Here is a 27,880-nt window from a genome sequence, read left to right on the forward strand (position 1 = left end):
ATGGATGTAAAGAAAGAAAGAAAGAAAGAAAGAAAGAAGATGAAGGGAGAAACTTGGAAAGAAACAAAAGAGATGAAATGTAAAAAATGAGTGATAAAGTGAGAGTAAGAGAAAGAAGAAAAAGGAGGTGTATTGAAATGAGAAAACAAAAATGAAGAAAGGGGAGAGTGAAACTAGGAAAAGAGAGAAAATAGAAAAAGAAGTAATAAAAATTGATAGAGAGATTGAAAAGAGAAAAAGAGGAAGGAAACGAGAAGAAATAGAGAAAAATGCAAATGAGGGATGGAGAGGAAGAGTTAATTAAGGAGGTAAGGATAATAGAAAGCTTGATAGAGAGAAAGAAGAAGAAAATAGTGATAAAAAAGACAATAATTATAGATTATTTGAGACAAAAGGATGGGAAAGAGATGAATAGAGCAAGAGGAAGAGGAAGAAGAGAGAGAGAGAATCGAGTGAAAGGGTTTAAAGGGGGAGAAAAGAAACAGATAAAAAAGGACAAAAGAGAGAGAGAGAACAAAAGTAAGTGAAGGCGAGGAGAGAAAGCAGGAACCTGGAATACATCATAGACGGTCAATATTACCACCCTCAGTGGACAGCAGTGGAGTGAGTGGATGGGTATGATGGTGACCGGCGGCTTCTGGCTAGAATTGTCCATCAATCAATTAACCAACATTTATTTTGACTCGGAAGAACATTGAGGGCAGCTGTCATTTTCAATGTAGCCGAGCATTTACAAAAACAGGGACTGACATAACAAAGAAAATAAAAACTAAATTTAAGCATTTTAAAATAACAGTAAATAAAAGATAAAAATAAATAAAACAAAAATAGAATTAGAATAAAAATAATAATAATAATAATAATAATAACTAAACAAAATAAACTGTTAAAATTAAGCTAAAAAATATTTTTTACATAGTACAATAAAAAATACAAATAAATTAATTAAAAATAAAATAAAAATTATTTAAAAAGCAATAGTACAAAACTATTAAAAAAACTACAGAGCGTATGGAAATCCAATGACACTTCCACATTAAATACAGGAGACCCTGCCCACATGCATCCCATAGGTCAGTGCAGGGTTTTTTAGCTTCTGTCAGACATGGCAAAAGTCATGGGACGCGCTACTGTTTGATCAGTCAGTGTATAAACTGGTAAACCAATGCAAGTAAATCTCACACACTGCTTTTAATATAAAAAAAAATGAAAAACAGAGTCACCCGTGCCATCCCGAAGAGCGCTTCTCTCTGCCAGCTCTTACAGATTCAGCATCCTTCGGGAATGTCGTCGCCCGGCCAACAGCGGGCATGAATCAAGCGCTCGGACAGGAAGCTGGAGGAAAACTCTTCTAATGGACTCATTAGCAGCAGCGTTTTCCCCTAAATCTAACGCTCTTTTTAACACTCGCAGAAAATGATAGTGTGCCGTAACACCGCGGAGAGTGCCAGCGTGCTGCTGGCATCGGCTGGCACACCGAGCGCCGAGGCGTTTCAGCATTAACACCCGGTCTAACAGCGCTATTCATAACCTGATACATAGACCAGAACTGCACAACCCAGACTGCAGTGATTACAGTTTGATAGACAGTCATCATCCATCACATCACGCATACACTCACTGCTGAACAATATACCATATTACACACCCCAACACAACACACACACACACACACATACCTGCACACTGAAATCCATCCAACACAGGAAGCTAATGCTAACAGGCATGAAGTGCAGATGGTATCGGTGTGTGGAACACAGGGTGTGTGTTGGGGTGTGTGAGGAGATAAAGCCACTGTCCTCTGGCTGATAGATTAGTTTGTGTGTTATTTAAAGCCTGTGTGTGTTTTCTCCCCAGGCTGCCAGAGAAATCTCCCCCACCGGCACACACACACACACACACACACACACACACACACACACACACACACACACACACACACACGCACACACAGCCCCCTCAGGCATTCCTCAATACACTCCCGCAACAGTGTGTGTTGATGTGAGAACTTATTTCATATAAATTATAAATATATTTCTAATTTAGCTTTCTATAATAAGTTTATAATAATATTTAAATAGTTTTGCACATGTTCTTGTATAGTTTTGAACTATATAGTTAAGGATATATTGTAGTGAAGTTTGTGTTAAAGTTTGGATGAAGGGGATTGGTGTGGTCCTGCTCTTGTAATAATTTGTCGCATGAGTTTTTGTAGACGTCTGAGTACTTGGCAGTTGAGGCAATGGACCATGAACATAGTTCGCTATGCTTCTGGATTCTTGTCGAGCCAGTATCAGATGGTAGTGGTTGCTGTGTTCTGCTCACGCAACTTATAATGTGATTTATTGTGTGTGATTGTGCTTAGGTAAGTGTGTTGTTGGCATAGTTAAAGGAAGTGAGCTTAGATTAAGGAGGGATTCTGTTTGTTCATAGGTTATTTTTCGGTAGGTCTGTTACTTGGCAGTTGAGGCAATGGACCATGAACATAGTGTTAGGCTGTGCTTCTGGATTCTTGTCGAGCCAGTATCAGATTGTGGTGGGTTTGCTATTGTTGTTAGTTGAGTGAGTAGTAGATCCTGGCTGAGCCCTATGCATAACCCCAGCTGTTAGGTGCAGGATTTGTCAATTTCCTGTATTATATTACTAATTACTGTATAATATATATATATATATATATATATATATATATATATATATATATATATATATATATATATATATCATAAAATATAGTTTATTATATATGGTACTGTATAGTTTAGTATGTATTGTACAGCATAGATTACTCTATATTATACTTTATAGTTTACTATATATTATATTGTATAGTTTAGTATATATTTTACCATATAGATTACTACTGTATATATATATAATATACACTGTATATTTTACTATATATTGTAATGTAATGTAGCACTATAATGTATTAGCATCACTACTTAAAATACTACTGTATATAGCTAAGCTTTCAATTTACCATGTAGGTTACTATATATTAAATGATATAATTTAGTATATATTGTTCTGTGTGATTTACTGTATATTATACTGTATAGTTTATCATATTGTGTACTGTATAGTTTACTATATATTGTACTGTGTAGTTTACTGTATATTATACTGTATAGTTTAGCAAATATTAAATATTAAATATTAAATATTGTACTGTGTATTTTATTTTATACTATATTGTATAGTTTAGTTTATACAATAATGTATGGTTAATATATATATAATATATATAATATATATAATGTACTTCATAGTTCACTATATATTATATATATTATATATATTATATTATATATTATATATTATATTATATAATACTGTATAGTTCACTATACATTATAGTATACACTCTAAGAAATATAAGTACAGATTTGTCGCTGGGGCTGTATCTTATATTGAGGCACAAAAAAGTACCTTTCAGTGAAAGTCCTTTTTTGTACCCATGGTTTTTGTGGCAGTAAAGATCATAAAGATTATAAACATTATCATCAACTAAATATGGCTCAAAAACTTGATGATACAAAATTGTCTGGCTTTCAAATAAAAAAATGTGCAATTTAAATATATATTGTTCATTAGTACAGTGATGCAGAATACTGAATGTACCCTTTGGCTGGTTAAATGGTACAAATTTGTACTTATTGCTGTTAGAAATTACTTTGTACTTCAGAGGGAACAAATCTGACCCCGTAAAGACCAATATTGTACCTTTGAGGGTACAATTATAAAGAGTGTACCTTCGAGTACAAAAAAGTACTCATATCGTACCTCTGTTTTTTAGAGTGTAGTGTATAGTGTAGCATAATTTACTGTACAGTTTACTATATATTATACTGTATAGTTTAGTATATATTACACTGTATAGTTTAGTATTAATGTACTGTAGTGTAGCACTGTAATGTATGAGCATCACTCCTACGAATACTTTTGTATATGGCTAACCTTTACAGAGATTTTCTTTGTTACTGTATTACCCCTATACTTTCAATATTAGTTTTGCACCAGTTTCTACTGTAAATTAAAATTAGGATTATGAATTGTATGGTGGGTAGTAAAATCTATTAGACAAATACGTATGAGCAGCTACCCACACAGTTCAGTTCCCGCTGTAATCTGCTGCAGATCAGAGTTAGTGGTGTTAATTTAACACCTGCAGAATTAAACTGGTCCCCAGTCTGTACTGTGGAGTTATAATGGTCTCCACACCTCACTGTTTACTGAACAGCGCTATAATAAACAGCAGCGTTCTGTATGAGATCCTGTATAACACAGGAACGTTACTGTATAACAGCAGTATGATACTCTTTCACTTCAGTTTCTGAATCAGTTTCTCTGATTTTGCTATTTATAGGTTTATGTTTGAGTAAAATTAACATTGTTGTTTTATTCTATAAACTACAGACAACATTTCTCCCAAATTCCAGATAGAAATATCGTCATTAAAGCATTTATCTACAGAAAATTAGAAATGGCTGAAATTGCACTGTATAGTTTACTCTATATTATACTGTATAGTTTACTATATATTATATTGTATGGTTTACTATATATTTTACCTTATGTTGTACTGTAATGTAGCACTATAATGTATTAGCATCACTACTTAAAATACTACTGTATATAGCTAAGCTTTTAATTTACTGTGTAGTTAACTATATATTAAATTATATAATTTAGTCTATATTGTACTGTGTAGTTTAGTATATTTTGTACTGTATAGTTTATTGTATATTATACTGTGTAGTTTAGCATGTATTGTACTGTATAGTTGACTATATATTGTACTGTGTAGTTTAGTATATTTATTAAACTGTATATTTTAGTATATATTGTGCTATATAGTTTAGTGTATATTATACTGTATAGTTTAGTATATTTTGTACTGTGTAGTTTTGTTTATGTACTACACCGTATGGTTTAGTATATATTATACTGTATAGTTTACTATACATTATAGTGTATAGTTTAGCATAATTTACTGTATAGTTACTGTATTTAAAGTATAACAGTTTCTGAATCAGTTTCTCTAATTTTGCTATCTATAGGTATATATTTGAGTAAAATGAACATTGTTGTTTTGTTCTATAAACTACAGACAACATTTCTCCCAAATTCCAAATAAAAATATTTTCATTTAGAGCATTTATTTGCAGAAAATGAGAAATGGCTGAAATAACAAAAAAAGATGCAGAGCTTTCAGACCTCAAATAATGCAAAGAAAACAAGTTAATAAATTATAAGGTTTTAAAAGATCAGAAATATACAATATTTAGTGGAATAACCTTGATTTTTAATCACAGTTTTCATGTTCTCCTCCACCAGTCTTACACACTGCTTTTGGATAACCTCCAAAATCAAGATTTAAGCAGTTCAGCTTAAGTGGGTTTGATGGTTGTGATCAATAATCTTCCTCTTGATTATGTTAAACTCATCATTCTTAAGTGCTCTCTTATTTTTTTCTTATTTATTTCGCTATAAAGTCCAAAGTTCTCTGAGTTCTCTACTCTAAAACATCATTTCGCTCACGGCACGGTACCTCCCAACTAGCAGAATAGTGTGTATATTTATATTATATTTGTAGTGCATGACCTACAGCAAGAGCAGAGTATCCAGCAGAGTATCCATCACCAGAATGACTCAACAAAAGCCTAAAAACTTACCTGTGATTTTATTTATTTATTTGGAACAGGAAAATAAATTTGCCTTTAACAAATTACATTTCCCTCCTCATTCGGATCATCCCACCATGTATTGTATATTTACAAGCTGATTGGTAATTAATTTAACAAAAGCTGTACGCAACGGCAGCAGCCCGCAGTGTGCCGGATGTGTTGCTGTTTGTTGCTGTAATATATTTGTTAAATCATGTATAATCTGTCACTTCTCATATACCGCACGCCCTCCCCCAACACCTGCCGCAATTCCCCACCTCGCCGCTCTCGCTCCCTCCCGGGCGCCGGCGTATAGCGGCGTAATCGCGAGCGCCGTTTAACAGCGTGTTTGCATTCTCTCTATATTTGCTCTTTTTTATTTCCCCGGCTGCCTCCGCAGTTAGGTGAGATTCTGACAGAGAAAAACAACAAATTAGCAGAAAGAAAAGCCGAGCCGGGCCGGCGGATTCGGGCCTCTGGAGCCGGGCCTGATGAATTAATACTGCAGGAACTCTCGGGGAAGCCGCCAGTCGCTAAAAAGTCACATCGAGGGTTTTGATCAATCTACTCACCAGTTAGAGCATTTACATAAAAAGGGCTCACAGAGTGAACGGTAGAGCGCGAGAGAGAGACAGAGAGAGAGAGAGAGAGAGAGAGAGAGAGAGAGAGAGTGCAAAAGACATGGTGATGAAAGGAACAACCTTGACAAATAAAACAGCCTATTTAATTAATAAATGTTTTGTTTCAGCAACACCCAAGCAACCACCAGTTTCCTTGATTTTACCAAATTAAAAAAAAACTCTGGAATATAATCAGGAGGAAGATGGATGATAACAAGCCATCAGACTGGTGGAGGAGAACATGATGCCAAGATGCATAAAAGACAGGAGTTGAGCCTTGGGAGTTAGGCCTCTGGTGTTGGGTCTCTGGAGTTGAGCCTTGGGAGTTAGGTCTCTGGTTTTGGGTCTCTGGAGTTGAGCCTTGGGAGTTAGGTCTCTGGTGTTGGGTCTCTGGAGTTGAGCCTTGGGAGTTAGGCCTCTGGTGTTAGGTCTCTGGAGTTGAGCCTTGGGAGTTAGGCCTCTGGTGTTGGGTCTCTGGAGTTGAGCCTTGGGAGTTAGGTCTCTGGTTTTGGGTCTCTGGAGTTGAGCCTTGGGAGTTAGGCCTCTGTATTTGGGCCTCTGGAGTTGGGCCTTGGGAGTTAGGTCTCTGGTGATGGGTCTCTGGAGTTGAGCCTTGGGAGTTAGGTCTCTGGTGTTGGGTCTCTGGAGTTGAGCCTTGGGAGTTAGGCCTCTGGTGTTAGGTCTCTGGAGTTGTGCCTTGGGAGTTAGGTCTCTGGTGTTGGGTCTCTGGAGTTGAGCCTTGGGAGTCAGGTCTCTGATGTTGGGTCTCTGGAGTTGAGCCTTGGGAGTTAGGTTTCTGGATTCGGGCCTCTGTATTTGGGCCTCTGGAGTCAAGCCTTGGGAGTTAGGCCTCTGGTGTTGGGCCTCTGGAGTTGAGCCTTGGAAGTTAGGCCTCTGGAGTTGAGCCTTGGGAGTTAGGCCTCTGGTGTTGGGCCTCTGGAGTTGGGCCTTGGGAGTTAGGCCTCTGGTGTTGGGCCTCTGGAGTTGGGCCTTGGGAGTTAGGCCTCTGGTGTTGGGCCTCTGGAGTTGGGCCTTGGGAGTTAGGTCTCTGGAGGTGAGCCTTGGGAGTTAGGCCTCTGGTGTTGGGTCTCTGGAGTTGAGCCTTGGAAATTAGGCCTCTGGTGTTGGGTCTCTGGAGTTGAGCCTTGGGAGTTGGGCCTCTGGAGTCGAGCCTCTGTATTTGGGCCTCTGTAGTCGAGCCTCTATATTTTGGCCACTGGAGTTGAGCCTTGGGAGTTAGACCTCTGGAGTTGGGCTTCTGGAGTCGAGCCTCAGGAGTCTAGGCCTTTTGATTTGAGCCTCTGGAAACAGGCAACTGAATTTGAGCTTCTGGAGTTGGGCCTCTGAAGTTGGGCTTCTGGAGTTAGGCCACAAGAGCTGGGCTAATGGATTCAGACCTCTGGATTTGGCCCTCTGGAGTCCAACTGCTGGATTTGGGCCTCTGGAGTCCAGGTGCTGGATTTGGGCCTCTATAGTCCAACTGCTGGATTCGGGCCTCTGGAGTCCAGCTGCTGGATTCAGACCTCTGGATTTGGGCCTCTGGACTCCAACTGCTGGATTTGGGTCTCTGGAGTCCAGCTGCTGGATTCAGACCTCTGAATTTGGGCCTCTGGATTCAGATCTCTGGATTCAGGCCACTGGAGTCCAGCTGCTGGATTCGGGCTTCTGGAGTTGGGCCTGATGAATGAATACTGCAGGAACTATGGGGAAAGCCTGGAGTTGCAAAACCACATTGAAGGTTTTGATCAATCTACCCACCAGTTAGAGCATTTACATAAAAGTGCTCACAGAGTGAGTGGTGGAGCGAACGAGAGAGCGAGTGAGAGAGGGAGAGAGAGAGAGAAAGACGTGATGATGAAAGGAACGATCTTGACAAATAAAACCTACCAACAGAGCGCTGGAATAAAAAAACGAGCTAATTAATTAATAAGTGTTTTGTTTCAGTTTGAAAGTTTGGCAGACAGCGGGGACAGCGCTGATTTCTCTCTCAGTCGTTCACAGCAGTTTCAAACCCGGTTTGAAATTTTCTCCATTAATATTCATTGATTTCGGCATAAATTAGGGACAAAAGTACTGGGACACCTGCTTAGTCATTCTTAGTCATTGTTTCTTCTGAAATCAAGGGTTTTAAAAGAGTTTACCTAGCTTTTGTTGGAGTAACTGCTAAAATCCAGGGTATTGTTCAGGGACGGCTCTAAATTTACCAGATTTATAACACTGCTGTGAGAAAATGTTTAATATATTTATATATTATATAGTCAAAACAAAAATGATAACTTGACTTAGTTAAGTTGAGTGAACTTAAAATTGTAAATATTTACAATTTAACCGAGTTAAATGTTCATGATAACTTGACTGAGTTAAGTTGAATTAATTTTAAATGTTATATACAGTGCTTTGCAAAAGTATTCTTTTCAACCTTTTTTTAACCTTTTGCTACATTTCAGGCTTCAAATATAAAGATATAAAATTGTAATTTTTTGTGAAGAATCCACAACAAGTGGGACACAATCGTGAAGTGGAACAAAATTGATTGGGTATTTTAAACGTTTTTTTGGAAAATAAAACACTGAAAAGCGGGGCGTGCAATATTATACAGCCCCTTTAATTTCAGTGCAGCAAACTCACTCCAGAAGTTCAGTGAGGATCTCTGAATGATCCAATGCTGATCTAAATGACTGATGATGATAAATAGAATTCACCTGTGTGTAATTAAGTCTCTGTATAAATGCACCTGCTCTGTGATCAGAGTCTCAGAGTTCTGTTTAAAGCTATGCAGAGAGCATCATGAAGACCAAAGGAACACAGCATGCAGGTCCGACATACTGTTGTGGAGAAGTTTAAAGCCGGATTTGGATTCAAAAAGAGTTCCCAAGCTTTAAACATCTCAAGGAGCACCGTGCAACCGATATATATATCATATTAAAATGGAAGGAGTATCAGACCACTGCAAATTTACCCAAAAGACCCTGCCGTCCCTCTAAACTTTCAGCTCAAACAAGGAGAAGAATGATCGTAGATGCAGCCAAGAGGCCCATGATCACTCTGGATGAACTGCAGAGATCTACAGCTGAGAGGCTGAGAGATTCTGTCTTGTATAGGACAACAATCAGTCGTGGACTCTACAAATCTGGCCTTTATGGAAAAGTGGCAATAAGAAAGACGCTGTTAAAAGAAAGACATAAGAAGTGCTGTTTGTACAGAAAACATGTGGAAGAATCAGAATCAGATCAGACCAAAGTTGAACATTGTTTTTGCCTAAATACAAAGTGCTTTGTGTGGCTGAAAAAAATGTTACACTGCTCATTACCCTGAACACACCATCCCCACTTTCAAACATGGTGGTGGCAGCATCATGGTTTGGGTCTGCTTTTGTTCAGCAGGGACAGATTTGGGAAGGTGGTTAAAATTGATGGGAAGATGGAAGATGGATGGAGCCAAATACAGGACAGAGTATTAACGCAAGGGGGCCGAATAATATTGCACGCACCACCTTTCAGTTTTTTATTTCTAAAAAAAAAAGTTTCAAATATCCAATAAATTTCGTTTTACTTTACAATTCTTTCTCACTTGTTGTTGATTCTTTACAAAAAATTGCAATTTCATATATTTATGTTTGAAGCCTGAAAAGTTAAGATGAACTTAAAATTGTATATATTTACAATTTAACTGAGTTAAATCTAAATGATAACTTGACTTAGTTGAGTTAATCCACCGAATATATATGTTTTTAGTGTAGATAAATATATGGATGAACTAAAATTGTAAATTAATGTAAAAATATCTCAGTCAGGTTCGGCTACACTGGGATGTGTGTGTGTGTTTTAAGTGTGTGTGTTTTAGAGTGTGTGTGTGTGTGTGTGTGTGAAAGGTAACGGATGTGAGGGGTGTACTGTGTGTCTGTGTGTGTGTGTGTGTGTGTGTGAGAGCTCTTGAAATAAAGGTAAAGTGGCGCTCTCCCTCTGGAGCGGGTCAATAGCTGCTGGATTGATTTCGCTGTGGTTCCTCCGCATTACGCCGCAGCCGTATTCAGATAAACCGGCGGTTTCTGGAAGTTAAATACAGACTCCATTGTGGTTTGCCTCCTTTCTAAAGTGCCGGCTTGCTGGGGGTGGCAGGGCTGGCTTCCCGCCACGCTGGGAGTGAGATGGGTACAGCGACCGCTAACCGCTAAGCAGCTAAAGACACTCACATCTGGTGCGATTTTCAATTGAGTTCATGTTTGTTTCTACACTGAGAGAAAAAGAGTATAAAATATGTACATCAGAATAGACGCTGTAGTAAGAATAGAGCATCTAACAACCATTTAGGAGCTTTTGGTTAACAGAAAAGGAACTCTTGGGGCCCTATCGTACAACCTACACAAGGTGTGCCATGATGCCCTTTGCTCTCTTACACCCGGTCAACAAAAAAAAAACTATTTTTACGCCTTGCTCCCACACTGTTAAAATAGCTTCAGAGTTTAACAGAGGAATACATCTACACTGATGGACGTGGTGTTCTGGAAGTGATGAGTTTTCAGGTATATTTCTTTCTATTTCTATTTTTTGTTTCTACATATTTTGCCGGTGGAAAACACAGGAGCGCCACTGACTGAATAAAACCCTGACAACAGTCAACGATCAATCATCAGAGTCCATTCCTATAGGTGCTCCCAGCTGTTAAAAAAAATGAGGGGCCCCTTCAGTTTCTGAATCAGTTTCTCTAATTTTGCAACATTTCTCCCAAATTCCAGATATAAATATAGTCATTTAGAGCATTTATTTGCAGAAAATGAGAAATGGCTGAAATAACAAAAAAGATGCAGAACTTTCAGACCTCAAATAATGCAAAGGAAAAAAAACAAGTTCATATTTATAAAATTTCTGAGTTCAGAAATCAATATTTGGTGGAATAACCCTGGTGGTTTTTAATCACAGTTTTTTTTTATGCATCTTGGCATCATGTTCTCCTCCTCCAGTCTTACACACTGCTTTTGGATAACTTTATGCTGCTTTACTCCTGGTGCATAAATTCAAGCAGTTCAGCTTGGTTTTATGGCTTATGATCACCCGTCTTCCTGAACTGCTTGAACTTTTGCATGAAAATTGTAATTAAAAACCAGGATTATTCCACCAAATATTGATTTCTGAACTCTTAAAACTTTATGAATATGAACTTGTTTTCTTTGCATTATTTGAGGTCTGAAAGCTCTGCAGTTTTTTTTTGTTATTTCAGCCATTTCTCATTTTTGCACATAAATGCTCTAAATGACTAAAATATTTTTATTTGGAATTTGGGAGAAATGTTGTCTGTAGTTTATAGAATAAAACAACAATGTTCATTTTACTCAAACATAAACCTATAAATAGCAAAATCATATATTTTTTACAGTACATTTTCCATATCCAGCAATACTGGAGTGGGTGGGATTGAATCGGAGCTGTTAGTGGTGTTGATGTGCGCTGCAGTGGGTGAGGAATGTATGTGCCAGTGTTTGGAGTGGTTTGAGTTTAGACCGGAGGCTGAGTGATTAATGTTCTGCTCTAAGTCTGGAGAGAACCTCAGTAATCCTGTATTGGCCAGCAGCACTTTAATAAGCTTTAATAACAGACCAGAGCTGGAGAAGAGTTCCTACACACTGCAGTTACAATATACTGTACCACAGAAACACTGACATAACTCACATATCAGTATAATATCACAATACCTCCATTTAGAGTGTTATTAATATTAATATTCACCCTAATAATGAGAAATAAACTGTATTTTCGCCTCGTGTCTTCATCAGTGCACTAATCCCTTATTTCCTGTGACAGTACCATGTGGTGCTCTATAACAGTGTGTTCTGTGGAGATGTCAGTGTGATGGTGCTAATCACAGCGAGTAGCATTAGCCTGCTGAGACGTCCAATCAATAATAAAAAAAATACGCTTCTAAACTCAAAACCACAGGAAAGATGGTCACTGAAGCAGCTGTATCTCCAAGCAGGGTTTCCACAACAATCCAAATAAATGACCTGTGTTGTACTAGTGCATCTCAACACTTTAGAATATCATTGAAAAGTTTCTTTATTTCAGTAATTCAGTGATCTATTTTAAGCGTTTCTTTCTTTTATTGTTGATGATTATGGCTTACATCCAATGAAACCCAAAAATCAGTGTCTCCGAAAGTTTGACGAATCGATACTTTTGGCAAGTCCTGCTGGAAAATTAAATCCGCATCTCCATAAAAGTTTTTATCAGCAGAGGAAAGCAGTAAAATAAAGTGCTGTAAGATTTTGTGGGAAAATAAAACTGCACTGACTTTAGACGTGATAATAAAACACAGTGGATCAACACCAGCAGATGACAGACATGACTCTCCAAACCATCACTGATTGGTGGAAACTTCACACTAGACCTCGAGTAGTTTGGACTGTGTTTCTCTCCACTCTTCCTCCAGACTCTGCTCCCTTGATTTACTTTAAATGAAATGTAAAATTTACTGATGATCAGTGATGGTTTGGAGAGACATGTTTGTCATCTGCTGGTGTTGATCCACTGTGTTTTATTATCAAGTCTGAAGTCAGTGCAGTTTTGTTTTCCTGAGAAAATCTTACAGCACTTCATGCTTCCCTCTTTTACTGACAACTTTTATGGAGATGTGGATTTCATTTTCCAGCAGGACTTGGCACACTGCCCACACTGCCAAAAGTACCAATTGGTCTTATATAATATTCTAATTTTTTGAGACACTGATTTTTGGGTTTTCATTGGCTGTATGTGAAACTAAATATTTGAAATCGAGATCTTTTTAGTTGAATCAACTTACAATAAATAAGATTAGTTTGTTTCCATAGGCATTTATTTCCATTGTCTCCCGGCAACATCTATTTGCATATTGTATATATCCAGTTTCTGGCACCCATTATCAGTGTGTAGTCACTCCCTCCCAGGCTACAGTATGTTTGCACCAGAAGTGCAATCCAAAAGCAGTTATCCAAAAGCAGTGTGTAAGACTGGTGGAGGAGAACATGATGCATGAAAAAACTGTGATTAAAAAACATGGTTATTTCACCAAATATTGTATATTTATGAACTCTTAAAACTTTATGAATATGAACTTGTTTTCTTTGCATTATTTGTGGTCTTGCACATTTCTAATTTTCTGCAAATAAATGCTCTAAATGACAACATTTTGTATTTGGAATTTGGGAGAAATGTTGTTCGTAGTTTATGGAATAAAACTACTCAAACATATATCTATAAATAGCAAACTTATTCAGAGCTGTATATAAATATATATATATATATTTTTTTTTTCTATTTTTGCTCTGCGAAGACATCACAAAGGTTGTAAATGGAGCTAAACACTTTTGGCTGTATAGTTTATTTGTGATTGATGCCTCGTTGACCTTCTAACTTCTCCACCGATCAACAGAGAAGCATTTTCTCTGTGAAAATGAAAACGGACAGAGAGCGAGAGAGAGCAGCCGAGAGAGGCTGAGAAAAAGAGGGAGAGAGAAAGAGAGTGAAAGAGAGAGAGAGAAAGCGCCAGACATGTTTCCGTCGCTCTGTCAGTGATGAACAAAAGATGCAATTACTGCTCCCTGATGGTAATGAAATGTACAAATTATACAATATAACCTCCAATTACTATCAGTGCCTCTCCTAATCTATCATTAGCCTTAATTGTGTGTGTGTGTGTGACCTCCCCGGGGCTTCATTAGAAGACGCTGGAGGTTACGGGGTGGTGGGCCGGTGGGGTGTTGGGGTGGGCGTATGGAGGGGGGTGTGCGCTGGCTGTGGAGCAGGGCTGTTTGTGGTTGCGTGTGGTTTATTAGCCGGGGTCGGAGTGAGCAGTGATGGGTCTCTCTTCATAATGAAGCTGGGCTTTATGAGCATCGGGAGGACGAGGGCGGAGATTGGACTGATGGTGTCCGTCAGCGGGGGGGGCTACTGTACTGGAGGGGGTCTGCTTTATTAAATATCTTGGCCAGATCAAACTGGTTTACGTGGTTAAACTGGTTAAACTGATTAAACTGGAGGAGTAGCTTAGCCCTATTTTAGCGATCTATAGCGATCTATATAATCTATCAGCTTGATTTAGGGCGTGTCGATATGTCTTTGGTATCCTAAGGACGCAAAGAGCTAGTTAGCGTTAGCTATCTTGTGTAAGTAACTATAGCTTTAAATCGGATCTCCGGTCTGTTTTCTCTATCTATCTCTGATGTTCCCAGCCTGGCTCTCCACTGCCCGCTGTGTTGTTCTCCAGCTCTGCAGCCCTGCACTGATTACCATTAACACACTCAGTATCTGTTTCTGTATTAGCCATAGCTCTATAGTTTGTGCCCATCACATTTTTATATTCATAAATTAGTACCTGTTATATTAGCCATAGTTCACATTAACTCTCTGTACTGTTGTTTTGTTCTGTTATTTGTTTGTTGTTTGTTGTTTGTTTGTACTGAGCGGGTCAACCCGAGTAGGATGGGTTCCTCGGACTGAGTCTTGGTTCCTTCCAAGGTTTCTTCCTCTTAAAGGGAGTTTTTTGCTCCTTGCCACTGTGTCACCATAAAATCAGCATCTCTGTGGTGCTGCTCATAAGAGGCGTGGACCTGTTTTTCCTGTAAAGCGGCTTTGTGACAACCTTTGTTGTAAAAAGCGCTATATAAATAAAATTGAATTGAATTGAATTGAATTGATTCTGCGTTTTACAAAACCGGACATGCACTTCACACCCAGTACCTGCACTACTGCCTTACTCGCACTGCATTACTTACTAGTACTCATTTTAACTTTCCATAAAACTGTGAAATTTAAGAACTTTACACACTCATTCACTTTACCAGCCTTAGGCTATTATACCATATTTGCACTACCGTTTACACGGGTTCTGTTTATACCTGCACTGTCATTCCATCTGGTCAAAGCGGGTGATGTTCGCATCAGATTTTATGATATAAAGCGTACTCTGAGGCTTCTTTGTTGCAGTGCTGTTAGCCAATCAGAGGCGATATGTTTGCATGTATGAATATTCATGAGCAAGAGCCAAAAACTTCCAAAAGACCTCTAATTCAGTGATCTAAAGCAGGGCTAAGTAGAAACACCTGAGCTCTTTTTTTCACACACACAAAAAAATCTGTTTACATGACCACAATTAGACTGTTTAAAATTAATTTAAAAACAATAAAATTAGACCTTTAAGAGGCAGGTGAGCGTGTTCGTATCTTAACAGTGTAGTGCTTTTGTGCATCTCAGCAGAGACAGATACTGATCTGCTCGTTCACGCTGTGAAGATACACCAGCAACTCATTTAATAGAACAGCAATGTTATTTTATTCTTTATTCTGTTTATTGTTGAGTTAAACTTGGAAATGAATCCTTAAATAGGCCACCACTGGTCTACCCAACCCATCCAAAACCAAAAGTATTTTCCTTTGCAGGGGAATACACTAATAAACTCTATACTAACTCCATAAATAAAATAAACTCAGAATGTTAAAAACAAATTGTTCTAAATAGTTATTGTACACAACATATGTTACAGCCTGGTGAAATAAACATAGTCAAAAGTAAATAAAATAACAATTAAAACGATATAAAACTCGAAAAACTCCCCTTCAAAATGGTATGGTCCAAAATGGGGCCAACTGAGCATGCTCAGGCATGAATCTGCTCAGGCACTATTTAAGGGCAGCTAAAAGTGATATTGGGGGGGGGGGGGGATTAGCATTAGCATTAGCATCTGGGACAGTGGAAAAGTGTATTTTGGTCAAACTAATCACTATTCCAGATCTTTTTTGAAAGAAATGTACATTGTGTTTTCCAGCTAAAACAAAAAAATGTTAAATGTTCTATAAGTGTAACTTACAAGTGACCCAATATGTTTGTCGCTGTAAAAGGGGAACCATCTCCACACTAATGCCTATGGATTTAGAATGGGATGTTATAATGTAAAATATACCACAGTTAGCTCCTAACCTGCAATGTGATTGGCTGAGAGGCATTTTATGAAGGACATTATCAGCGGGTAATGCACTGTAACCGAAGCTCTGCATGTATTACTCCGCCACATACAGGTAACCTAGCAATGATGCAGCGCTTACAAACCAAATACAAACCAAATGCGATGTTATTATATGCTACTGGGAGGCGCTGGATCCCATAGACACGCAGAAATGCTATGAGGTATATATTTTCCAGTTTATATAGGGTTTTTTTTATCTTAATATAAGGTGGACTCTTGTATTTCCACAGGTCTCGCTGCTGGAGGCGCCGAACTAAACAAAACTTTAATTATCAAAAAAAACATTTTCTTTTAAAGTCAAAAGAGCGCTGGACTTTAATCTACACAGATTTCTCTCCTGAAAACCATTTATTTGGGTGAGTAAAGCTCTTACGTTTATTTACAGTAAGCTTAGATTTCCACAATTTTGACTGAAATGGCTAAAAATGGAGGCCAACACTCTGCAGTGCCAATATTACACGTTATAGCACAAACCTTGAGTGTATTATTGCTTAAAGCAGCACTAGGTAGGATTTCCTTGATTTTTGATCTTTTTAAAGAAGTAAAATTACAGCTTGAAACTCACTGCAGCGCTGCATTGAGGTGTAATAGGAGGAATAGCGGTGCTCTCCTGTCTGTGCCGGAGCTCCTCTCCAGCTCAAACCAGACTCCAGTTTTCCGAGGCGGCCGCGACCAACGCTCGCGAGAACTGCGACCTGCTTTCCGACCTTTAGTTCTAACAGTTCTACAAGGACTACTGCTTTCTTTCTTTACAAACTAACATACAGACACTCTGGAAGAAGCTGGAAAGAGGCCGAATATGTCTGTGAAAGACAGAAAACGAGAAAGAGAATCAAATCCTCCTGAAACATTTTATAATATTACACTCTACAACTGTAGGGGGAGCCCACGAACACAAAATCTCAACCCTACCTAGTGGAGCTTTAAATGTTCTGTAAGTGTAACATTCAGGTGATTTTTAATACTTTTGTCCTCTGTAGAGTTAAAAAGACGAGTCTCCGAGTGAAGCTCAGTTATGAGATGGATATTTAAACAGTTTTATTAGGAATTAAACAGTTAAATAATTGAACGCCGCCGCAGCAGCAGCAGAAGCAGGAAGTGTGAGGATAATTGGAATGGATTTAGATTGTAATCGTGATGGTTATTGATTTGAAAGCGCACATTTTTACATCATCATAATTCACATTTCTCACATTTCACCCACATGTATCCTCTCGTCCAGGTACTCGGGTTCTCTCAGAGGGGTGTTTCAGGTTTGTGTGGTAATAATAATAATAATTATTTTTATTATTTTTCATGCGTTATTAGCGCTCAGGGCCGCTCACCGCACTTCTGAGCTGATGAAGTTATTCCCACTCGACTGGGAGAGTATTAGAGTTACACAACATGCTTTTGTGTGTGTGTGTGTGTGTGTGTGTGTGTGTGGCAGGGGTGTGATTAGTTTGGACAGGCCGAGCTCCTCCCGAGGCTCCCATACAAAAGCGTTCATTTAGCTCAGACGCTACGCGCTAACACCCCAATTCAAAATCACTTCAAACACACGGCTAATACAGCACTCACACACACACACACACACACACTCACTACATTTACATACACCTCTCTCTCTCTCTCTCCCTCCCTCCCTCTCTCTCTCTCTTTCTTTCTTTTAGTATCAGTCTCTCTATTAGTTTCTGTTTCTTTTAGTATTAGTCTCTCACTCACTATCTCTATTACACTATCTCTCTTTTTTTTTTTTTTTTTTTAGTGTAGCCCTGTTTAATTTTCAAGTTATATAAATTAAGATAATTCTAAAAACAAGTTCATTTTTATTTGTATAAAAGTTTTTGTGCTCACTCACGGTAGTTAATAAATAATTGTGTTTACTCTTGTAAAAAAAAAAAAAAAAAAACTTCTGTTAAACTATATATATATATATTTGGAGCAAGATAAGTGGTTATTTTTCCTGTCAGTCAGAATTCTTGAGAAGTGGGTGGAGCTAGCAGCTGTGTTGTGAGCAGCAGGAGAGAGAGAGAGAAGGAGAGAGAACTAAGCAGAGTCAGCCATGCAGCACAGGAGCTGTTTGTGCTCAATATAAGTCCAAAATGTGGCTAACGGCCAGTTTAAACCACTTGTGTGACTTTCTGTGACATCTTTGATGAGGTAAATTGGGATTTGTTCACATTTATATAAGATTTGTCCGATTAGTAACTCTTTACACTCTATTGTTTGTAAGCTAGTCAAAATGGTGTGTGTTTGCTAACTCAGTAACACTGAATATGATCTGTAGCTGCTTTTGTGCTTGAAATATGGTTAAACCCTGCCTAGCTAAGCTTAATTATGTGAATACAGGACACGGACAGTGTTTCTGACGAGCCCAGTGAGCTACATAGAGCTTGAGAGCTGACGAGGGAGCTGTTTCATGACTTCTTGGCTGTTCCACCATTCCATGAGCATCGCTCTCACCCTAAACTTCTACTAGACTGCCTAAACTACAACTTCACTGATTCTACGTCGTCCTGCTTTCACCAGACACCCAGAACATTCTCTAGAGAGGTCGTGAGTACTGAGTGTGCACAAACAAATATGTTATTTTGCTTACTTTAAGTGAGTGAAGCGGCTATTAAAGTTTCGAGCCTCACCGTACCCAAGCCACGACTCAGGCCTGCAACTTTTTGTTTCTTTTATTTTTCTATTACTTTTCTGAGTGTGTGTGAGTGTGCGTGTGTGGGCCCACAAGTTAGGTATTTCTTTGTTTATTTGTTCAGAGCTGTTATTTACATTTTTTTGGATAATATTTTGGGTTAAATTATTGTTAATTAGTATACTGGATAAGCTGCAACACATATGTCTAAAACCTCATTTATTTCATTTATAATTTAAAACTGTGATACCTGATCTGCCAAAATTCATACAATAATCTGAGTAAAAGAAAGGTAGCTAAGCATTAAAACTCATTTTTTTTGGTTAATAGAGTGCTCATTTCAGTAAGTACTGGTTATTTATTTATTTATATTTCTTTATTTTCCTTTTTTGAATAATCTCTATTAAAATAGGCTGAGTGTGTGAAACGGAGAGATTTCTAAAAAATAGAGTATACTAAGTCTACTTATTTTGTTTATACAAAATTTGAAATGCATTAGTCTGTACCAATAATCATTGGGACCCAGGGCCCTGCCTTTAATACATAAGTGGTTAGGCAGGGTGTTACATTAGAGTCTCTCTGCTAGTCTCTCTCTCTCATTCTCTCTATTAGTGTCTGTCTCTCTCTTTCTTTTAGTATCAGTCTCTCTCTAGTTGTCTCTCTTTCTTTTAGTATCTCTCTCTCTCTAGTAGTCTTTTTTTCTTTAAGTTTAACTCTCTCTATTAGTCTCTCTCAGCCTCTCTTTCTGTATTACTCTCTCTATCTCTTGCTTACTGTATAATATCTCTATTAGTCTCTCTCTCTCTCTCTCTCTCTTAGTCCCTCTCTCTCTTTCTTTTAATATCAGTCTGTCTCATTCACTCTCTTTTAGACTCTAAATTTCTCTCTCTGTCCCTCTCTCTCCCCTCTCTCGCTCTCTTACTCTCTGTATCACTCTCTCTCTCATTCACTGTCTCTATTAGACTGTCTCTCTTTCTTCCTCTCTTTTAGAGTCTCTCTGTTAGTCTCTCTCTCTCTCTCTATTAGACTGTCTCTCATTTTCTCTATTAGTCCCTCTCTCTCTCTTTTTCTTTTAATATCAGTCTCTCTCATTCACTCTCTTTTAGACTCTCTATTTCTCTCCCTCTGTCTCTCCCTTTCTTTCTCTCTTTTAGTCTGTTAGTCTCTCTCTCGCTCTCTTAGACTGTCTCTCATTCTCTTTGTCTCTCTCTCTGTCTCTCTCTTTTAGTATCAGTCTCTCACTCACTCTCTCTACTAGTCTCTGTTTCTCTCTTTCTTTTACTATCAGTCTCTCACTCACTCTCTCTATTAGTCTCTGTCTCTCTCTTTCTTTTAGTATCAGTCTCTCTCTTTCACTCTATTTGTCTCTCTCTCTCTCTTTTTTAGTATCAGTCTCATTCACTCTCTGACGGTCTCTCTTTCTGTATTAGTCTCTCTATCTCTTGCTTACTGTATATTCTCTCTTGCATCCTTCCCTCTCTCTATCTCTCTAATTGTCTGTACTAATCTCTCTTTCATCTTCTCCCTCTATTTTCTAGGCTCTTTCTGTTTCACATACTGCCTCTTACTAGTCTCTCTGTCTCTGACTGTTTGTCCATCTTTTACTTTCATTTATTGTCTATTGTCTCTTATTGTCTATTGACTGCTCCTCTGATACAGTGATCAGCAGCACAGGAGCACCACAGGGGACTGTTCTCTCTCCAGTCCTGTTCACACTGTACACATCAGACTTCAAATACCACTCGGAGTCATGCCACATGCAGAAGTTCCCTGACGACACTGCAATCGTGGGGTGTGTGCGTAATGGTGATGAATGAGAGTACAGAACCCTGGTTGAGGATTTTGTGGTGTGGTGCAAAACGAACCATCTGCAGCTGAACATCTCCAAAACCAAGGAGATGTGCATAGACTTCAGGAGGTCCAGGCCCTCTGCTCAGCGGCCAATCTCCACCGAGGGGGTGGATGTGGAGGTGGTCAAGTCCTACAGATACCTTGGTGTGCACCTGGACGACAGGCTGGACTGGTCAGTGAACACTGACTCCCTCTACAGGAAGGCTCAGAGCAGACTGTACTTCCTCAGAAGGCTCAGATCTTTCAACATCTGCCAGAAACTCCTCCTGATGTTCTACCAGTCTGTGGTAGCCAGCGTCCTCTTTTACACTGTTGTGTGTTGGGGAGGCAGCATCAGCAAGAGGGACGCTGGACGACTGGACAGGCTGGTGAGGAAAGCTGGTCTTTCTCTTTGTCTCTGATAGTCTCACCTACTGTCAGTCTCTTTCATCTCTTTCTCTCTTTTATATGTACGTGTGTCTGTGTGTCTGTGTGTGTGTCTGTGTGTGTGTCTGTGTGTGTGTCTGTGTGTGTGTCTGTGTGTGTGTCTGTGTGTGTCTGTCTGTGTGTGTGTCTGTCTGTGTGTGTGTCTGTCTGTGTGTGTGTCTGTCTGTGTGTGTGTGTGTGTGTGTTTTTGTGTCTGTGTCTGTGTCTGTGTCTGTGTCTGTGTCTGTGTGTGTGTGTGTGTGTGTGTGTGTGTCTGTGTCTGTGTCTGTGTGTGTGTTCTGAGCTGTAAAGGTGCTTTACACATTTCTGTCAAAGCGTGGACGTGAACAACACACGACACACACATCTAAACTAAACATGACATGTGACTCTATAAATAAACAAGGCCTCAGGCTCAGTTTTTCACACACACACACACACACACACTGAGCACATTTACACTGATGTTAGCACTCTGACTGGATTGATCTGAGGAGCTTTAGGTCATTTCTTCCCATCGCCATCGTAACCTTGGTCCGATACATTTATTCAGCACTAACACTAAAGTGTTTAAGAACTCCAGCAGCACTGCTGTATCTGATCCACTCACTGTACCATCAGTACAACATACACTAACACCCCATTGTAGGTTTGGTAGAGTCTTCTGGAATTCAGGCTTTCAGTTAACAGCTGTGCTGCTGAACTCATCAAGAGTTAATTACTTGAATTTCTTGTCTCTTAATAAAGTGTTTGAGAGCATCAGTTAAAGTAAAGTAGTGAAGAGGTAGAGTTACAGGTATACAGTGAATAGTGAATATTTATAGAGTGATGTTCTAATCCAGATTATGGCAATAGCTACTCAAGAGCGTAGTATTTTTCAAGTGCATTCACTGCAATAAGACCATCAAAGCTCAAACCATGTTATTATGATGATAGAACTGGCACTCATCAGGACCTTCCTATGAAAGGAAGAGCAAGAGTTTCCTCTCTTGTACAGGATAAGTTCATCAGAGTTACCAGCCTCAGAAACAAACGCAAGTTAACAGCTTCTCAGATAACAGCACCTAAATAATTCACAAAGTATTGGCTTGTCAGTAGAGACAGTTACTCCAACAAAAGCAAGGATAAACTCTTTAATACCTTTGATTTTGAAAGAAGACACAATAAATGAGCAGGTGAACCCAAACTTTTGGTACTATAGGTTATTGCATGCAACTGGAAACTATTGCTATTTATAGGTTTATGTTTGAGTAAATGAACATTGTTGTTTTTTTCTATGAACTACAGACAACATTTCTCCCAAATTCCAAATAAAAAGTGTCATTTTTTCACACCTTCCAATGAGTCTACACACTTGCCCACTTTCACAAACTCCAACATCCAGAATGCACCTCTCAATCTTGTCTCAGCCAGCCAATCAGCACCTGATTGTTAGATCAGCCTCACCTGTGTTCTGAGTAATTTCTGGCATTTTTCCTTGTATAAATACCAATCTGTTTGTTCAGTTTTTCAGCTGCATACCGAGTGTTATTTGTTGATTTACCTGTTTCTGTGTATGACCTATTTTTTGGCCTTTGCCTCTGATTTTGTCTTCCTCTTTTGGTTAGTTCTCTTGGATGTTTTGTCTCGTTGGTTCTTTATCCCTTTTGGACTGGGATTTTGCTCTAATGTTTTGGTCACATTTGTTTATGGTTTGTACTGTTGCTTGTACTCAGATCAAGTTTGTTGGTTTAGCTCTGATTATTAAAGATACTAATTTTTACCGTAAGTGTAATTTATTTGCAAAAAATGAGAAATGGCTGAAAAAACAAAAAAGATGCAGAGATTTCAGACCTCAAATAATGCAAAGAAAAAAAGTTCATAATCATAACGCGAGTTCAGAAATTAATATTTGGTGGAAATCACTGGTTTTTAATCACAGTTTTCATGTATCTTCATGTTCTCCTCCACCAGTCTTACACACTGCTTTTGGATAACTTTATGCTGCTTTACTCCTGGTGCAAAAATTCAAGTAGTTCAGTTTGGTTTAATGGCTTGTGATCATCCATCTTCCTCTTGATTATATTACAGAGGTTTTACATTATATATTCCTCTGGAATATATATATATATATATATATATATATATATATATATATATATATATATATATATATATATATATATATATACATATATATATATATATATATATATATATATATATATATATATACATATATACATATATATACATATATATATATACACGTGTATATATATATATATATATATATATATATATATATATATATATATATATATATATATATATATATACACATTTATTAGATTTGCGCTGACCTTTGGAGGTGTGCTAGTATCTGTGTGTGGGTGTGAATTGGAACACAGCCAAAGCAAATGAAAAACAGATATTGTGGCTGGTGTACTTGCAGGTGTGTGTGTGTGTGTGTGTGTGTGTGTGTGTTTTGTAGGCTTACTCTTGTTAGCCCTAAAGGTCGTAGCTTTGCTACTGTTTTTGCTGGACTTTCTCTTTCTTTCTCTCTATCTTTCTCTCTCTTTTTCTCTCTCTCTCTCTCTCTCTCTCTCTCTCTCTCTCTGTTTCTGGGGGGTGTAGTTGTACGGGCCCGTGCGTAGGCTGTGGTAGTATTGAGTCGGAGTTCAGTAATAATTGATGATTTTCTCTCCGTCTGCTCGGCTAAATTAATTGCTCGCTAAACGGCGAAGCGCTCCGGAGCGGAAGTGAGCGCCGGGTTCTCGGTTCTGCGGCGGAACAAAGCGCTGCGGAGGAATCAGAGAGAAGATCTTAATTAAATACTTCTCCTCGTTCTGCTCGCTCTGATCAGACTGGAGGAGTGCGGTGGGTTCTGCTGCTTTAGCATTAGCAGAAAAGTTAGCGTGAACAGTTTCAGTGCTGAGTCTGATTCTGAGGGAGATTTCACATTTATTGTACCCATACTAGAATCAGGCCAGGATGGTCTTTCCTCCACAGCATTGCTTTGCAGCATGTGGTTTAGCATTGTCTTGTTGAAATGTATGAACATCCCTGGAGCTAGAGCTGCACGATATATCGTTTAAGCATTGTCTTCAACCAGCCAAATAGGGCACATATCACCCCACTGCTCATTGAGCTCCATTGGCTACCAGTTGATGCTCGCATCAAATTCAAAGCTCTTACAATTGCCTACAAGGTGATGACAGAACAGGCTCCTTCCTACCTGCACTCGCTCCTGAAGGCTTACGCTACCTCCCGGCCGCTGCGCTCCTCCAATGAACGTCGCCTCACACAAAGCAATCCAGACTATTCTCATACAGAGTTCCCCAATGGTGGAACAAACTACCTTCTACTACCAGATCAGGAGAATCTCTCGCTATCTTTAAGAAACTCCTGAAGACAGAGCTCTTCAAAGAGCACTTACTCTCCTAACACCTCTAACTAACTACCTTCCACTACCAGATAAGGAGAATCTCTCACTATCTTTAATAAACTCCTGAAGACAGAGCTCTTCAAAGAGCACCTACTCTCCTAACACCTCTAACACACTAACTACTTCTAACCTCATTTCCTTCTTCCCCTCCTTCACTCTTCTCTAGATGTTTTTAACTTCTATTACTTTTGTTCTTCGCTATTGTAAGTCGCTTTGGACAAAAGTGCCTGCCAAATGTAATGTAATGTAATGTAATGCGCAATAGTCACAACGCAGGCCGTGTAATGTCACTTAAGGCAATTAAATCAAACACGTCATGTTGCAATGTTGTAATTTTTGACACAAGAAGTAGATATACAGTGCTGTCTCTATGTCTGTGTGAGTGACAGGCTGCTGCTCCCTGAGAAGGTCAGGAATAAAAATGAGGTAACCGTATGGCGTATATCCACATGGTTGGGCACGTGCTTGTAAAACGCTCCTATTTACCTTTTAAAAAGCCATTTTATACGTGATTAAGGGGGCGATTAAGGGGCCGGTTTTGCTGTTTTCCTCGGGTTTTTAGTGTCTGGCGCTGGTAGCGTCTGTTTTCTGTACCTGCAATCTCTTCATCCACAGTCATACAACATGTGTGCAACATGTGCTTTTATGTAGCTCTTTTTTTTATTTTATTTTTTATCCCATTTTCTTCCCAATTAGCAAGGCCAATTACCTTACCCACTCATTAGAATTCCCCCAACACCAGGAGGGTGAAGACTAGCACATGCCTCCTCCGATACATGTGAATTCAGACTCCGCCTCTTTTTGAACTGCGTCTGATGCAGCATTACCGAGTAGCATCGCAGCGCTAACGCTCGGAGGAAAGCGCAGCGACTCGGTTCTGATGCATCAGCTCACAGATGCAGCCTTGTGCTGATCCACGTCACCCTTTGTAATGATTAGGGGAAAGAGTGCCATCTACTGTACTGTACCCACCCAGAGAGAGAGAGAGTAAGGCCGATTGTTTGTGCACTCTCAGGGCTCCGGGAGATGATGGCAAGCTGCATGACCGGGATTCGAAACAGATCAGGAGTCGGAGCCCTCTTTTGTAGTGCTTGATCTGAGGTCATCTTAGGTTCAGCTTAGTATGGTGTTCTTGTCCTTTTTATAAAAAACTCTATCCATCTGATTCCTTGAGTAGTTCAATGATATTATGGGCTGTAAAGGGAGAAAAATAGGAGGAATCGTTTCTTAATGAATCACATCTGATCTGATTCACTGATCTGATTCACTGATCTGAATCATGAGGGGGTGGTTGGGAGGTCTGCGCTGTAATAAGATCAGGATGTTCTGGAGGATCTTCTAAAGGAACTCGGAAGGACCGCTGTACTGACGAGGCCACATCACACTCACACACTGCGTCTGATTTATCTGCATGTATGTTTGAGTTAAGAGTGTGTGTGTAGGTGTGTGTGTGTAGGTGTGATCAGGAAAATCTCCTGCTTGTTTTGAAGGTGTGTGAGATCTAAGGCTGCTCTCCATCAAACGCAGCTCTTTGATTAGGTTTGGCTTTACAGGTGACGTTCTTCAGCTGACACGCTGTCAGTAAGGAGACACTCACGTACCTTAATGAAGCACCATCTTGCTGGAGGATACACACACTTTACAAACACACACACACACTGGGATGTTCTATAGAGAATCCCCTGTAGTGGATTAACCAGAGGATTTCTTCATTGCTTGGACACAAACACACACTACCCCCACTTTACGGCCTATAAGGAAACTTCGAACCCAGAACACTCTAAAAAACCTTGGAGTAATCTTTTTTCAAACAACCTTAAATTTCAAAATGACATTTACTGACTATTTCTTCACTCAGCCTCGCCCGAGAGCCCTAAATGCGAGTTTAGGGTAAAATTCTGTTTACATTCCTCCAAGTCATAAACCTCGGAGTTAATGTAAACATTTGGAACATTTGCAACACATTTGCAACATTTGCATCACTAGGACGGGACTGCGGACTTAAGAGAGTGTCAAAACTTAATTAATGCCTTGGAAATTGTTAATTCACCAAATGTTGTACCAATTTAGGGGTTTGTGCCTAGTTATTTCTGCAAAGCACTAAGAAATAAGTTGACAGAAATGGTCTAAGCTTGGGATTCCATTTTCAACATTGCAGGCTCAAATTCTGTGGGGTGCAGGAAGAGCTCCTTCCCCCACCATCGTAAATTCCGATGCCAACCGCTTATCTAAGCATTCAGCAAAGGGAGAGGAATTTCTCACTGAGAAGATTTTGCTTAAAATACATATATATTGACTATATAAAAAAGGTGTTTTATAGAATGTTTACTAGATAATGGTATATGTGTCTGGTATATGGTATATGTGTTTGGATGTGTCCTGATTAAATTCTCCTACACATTCAAGTCTGAATCAACAAGGTTTAACTAGCATTTGATAATTTAGCTTTATTTGGTTATCAGTGGTTTAACCATGTATTATCTTTTAAGTGATTTAATTGGGTTTAAATAATAACATGACTCTTGATCTCTTTCTGACAGAGTACCATCCATCATCGTATTCCTAAGATTATCTTGAGTATTACAAAACTGTTTGTGGGCAAAATATATATATATATTACATTTATTGTGATTCAATTGTAAGATTGTTTGTTTCCTGAATTTATCCTCACAAACTGATATGCTGAAAAAGGTATTTTGATCCACTGTTTAATTGAGTTTTCTTTTGGTTTGATCTATTAGAAAAATGCTGAAGCATGTTGACCATGTGAGGAGGGGGGGGTTTATGGCCCTTTGTGAATCCCCACCAAAGTTTGAAATTGCTCCTAGACCAATCAAAACACAGACATTTGGGCCACAGGGCCAATCATAGCTCAGGGGCCAAACAGGCCACAGAGACTAATAGTAAACTGAGCAGACACAGTTTCAGTTCAGTTGCCAGTTTGGAGTTACCAGTTGAGAGTTGGGAGTTCAGGTCAGAGCAGTTGGAGGAGAGAGGTTAGGGAGCCCAGAGATGGATAAAGGATAGACTGTTAGTTTAGTCATCTTAAGTTAGTTTTCTTAGACTAGTGCATTTAATCTTCAAGTATATTAATATTAGCTATCCTAGTTAAAATATTTAAGGTTATTTTACAATCTACGAAGCCAAGCATTATTCCATCTAAGTTTAGCTAAAGTACAGCTGAAAAGGAGATCCGCCAGATCCAACCCAGAAACCTGCGGTCCGGAGGCCACCAGCAAGCCACCTGAGAGCGAAGGGATTTCCCTGTGGGTTCTCATGGGGCTCCGTGCTGACACAG

General features: G+C 39.0%; 1 long non-coding RNA gene across 1 annotated transcript; it reads left to right on the forward strand.

Moving 5' to 3' along the window:
* Positions 1–18,273: 18,273 nt before the first annotated feature.
* LOC125786939 (uncharacterized) lies at positions 18,274–19,219 on the forward strand. Its single transcript, XR_007428919.1, has 2 exons — positions 18,274–18,418; positions 18,608–19,219. It is a non-coding gene; the product is annotated as an uncharacterized LOC125786939 (long non-coding RNA).
* The last annotated feature ends 8,661 nt before the right edge of the window (positions 19,220–27,880 follow it).

Source organism: Astyanax mexicanus, chromosome 22 (assembly GCF_023375975.1).
Source record: "Astyanax mexicanus isolate ESR-SI-001 chromosome 22, AstMex3_surface, whole genome shotgun sequence".
Classification (NCBI taxonomy): Eukaryota; Metazoa; Chordata; class Actinopteri; order Characiformes; family Acestrorhamphidae; genus Astyanax; species Astyanax mexicanus.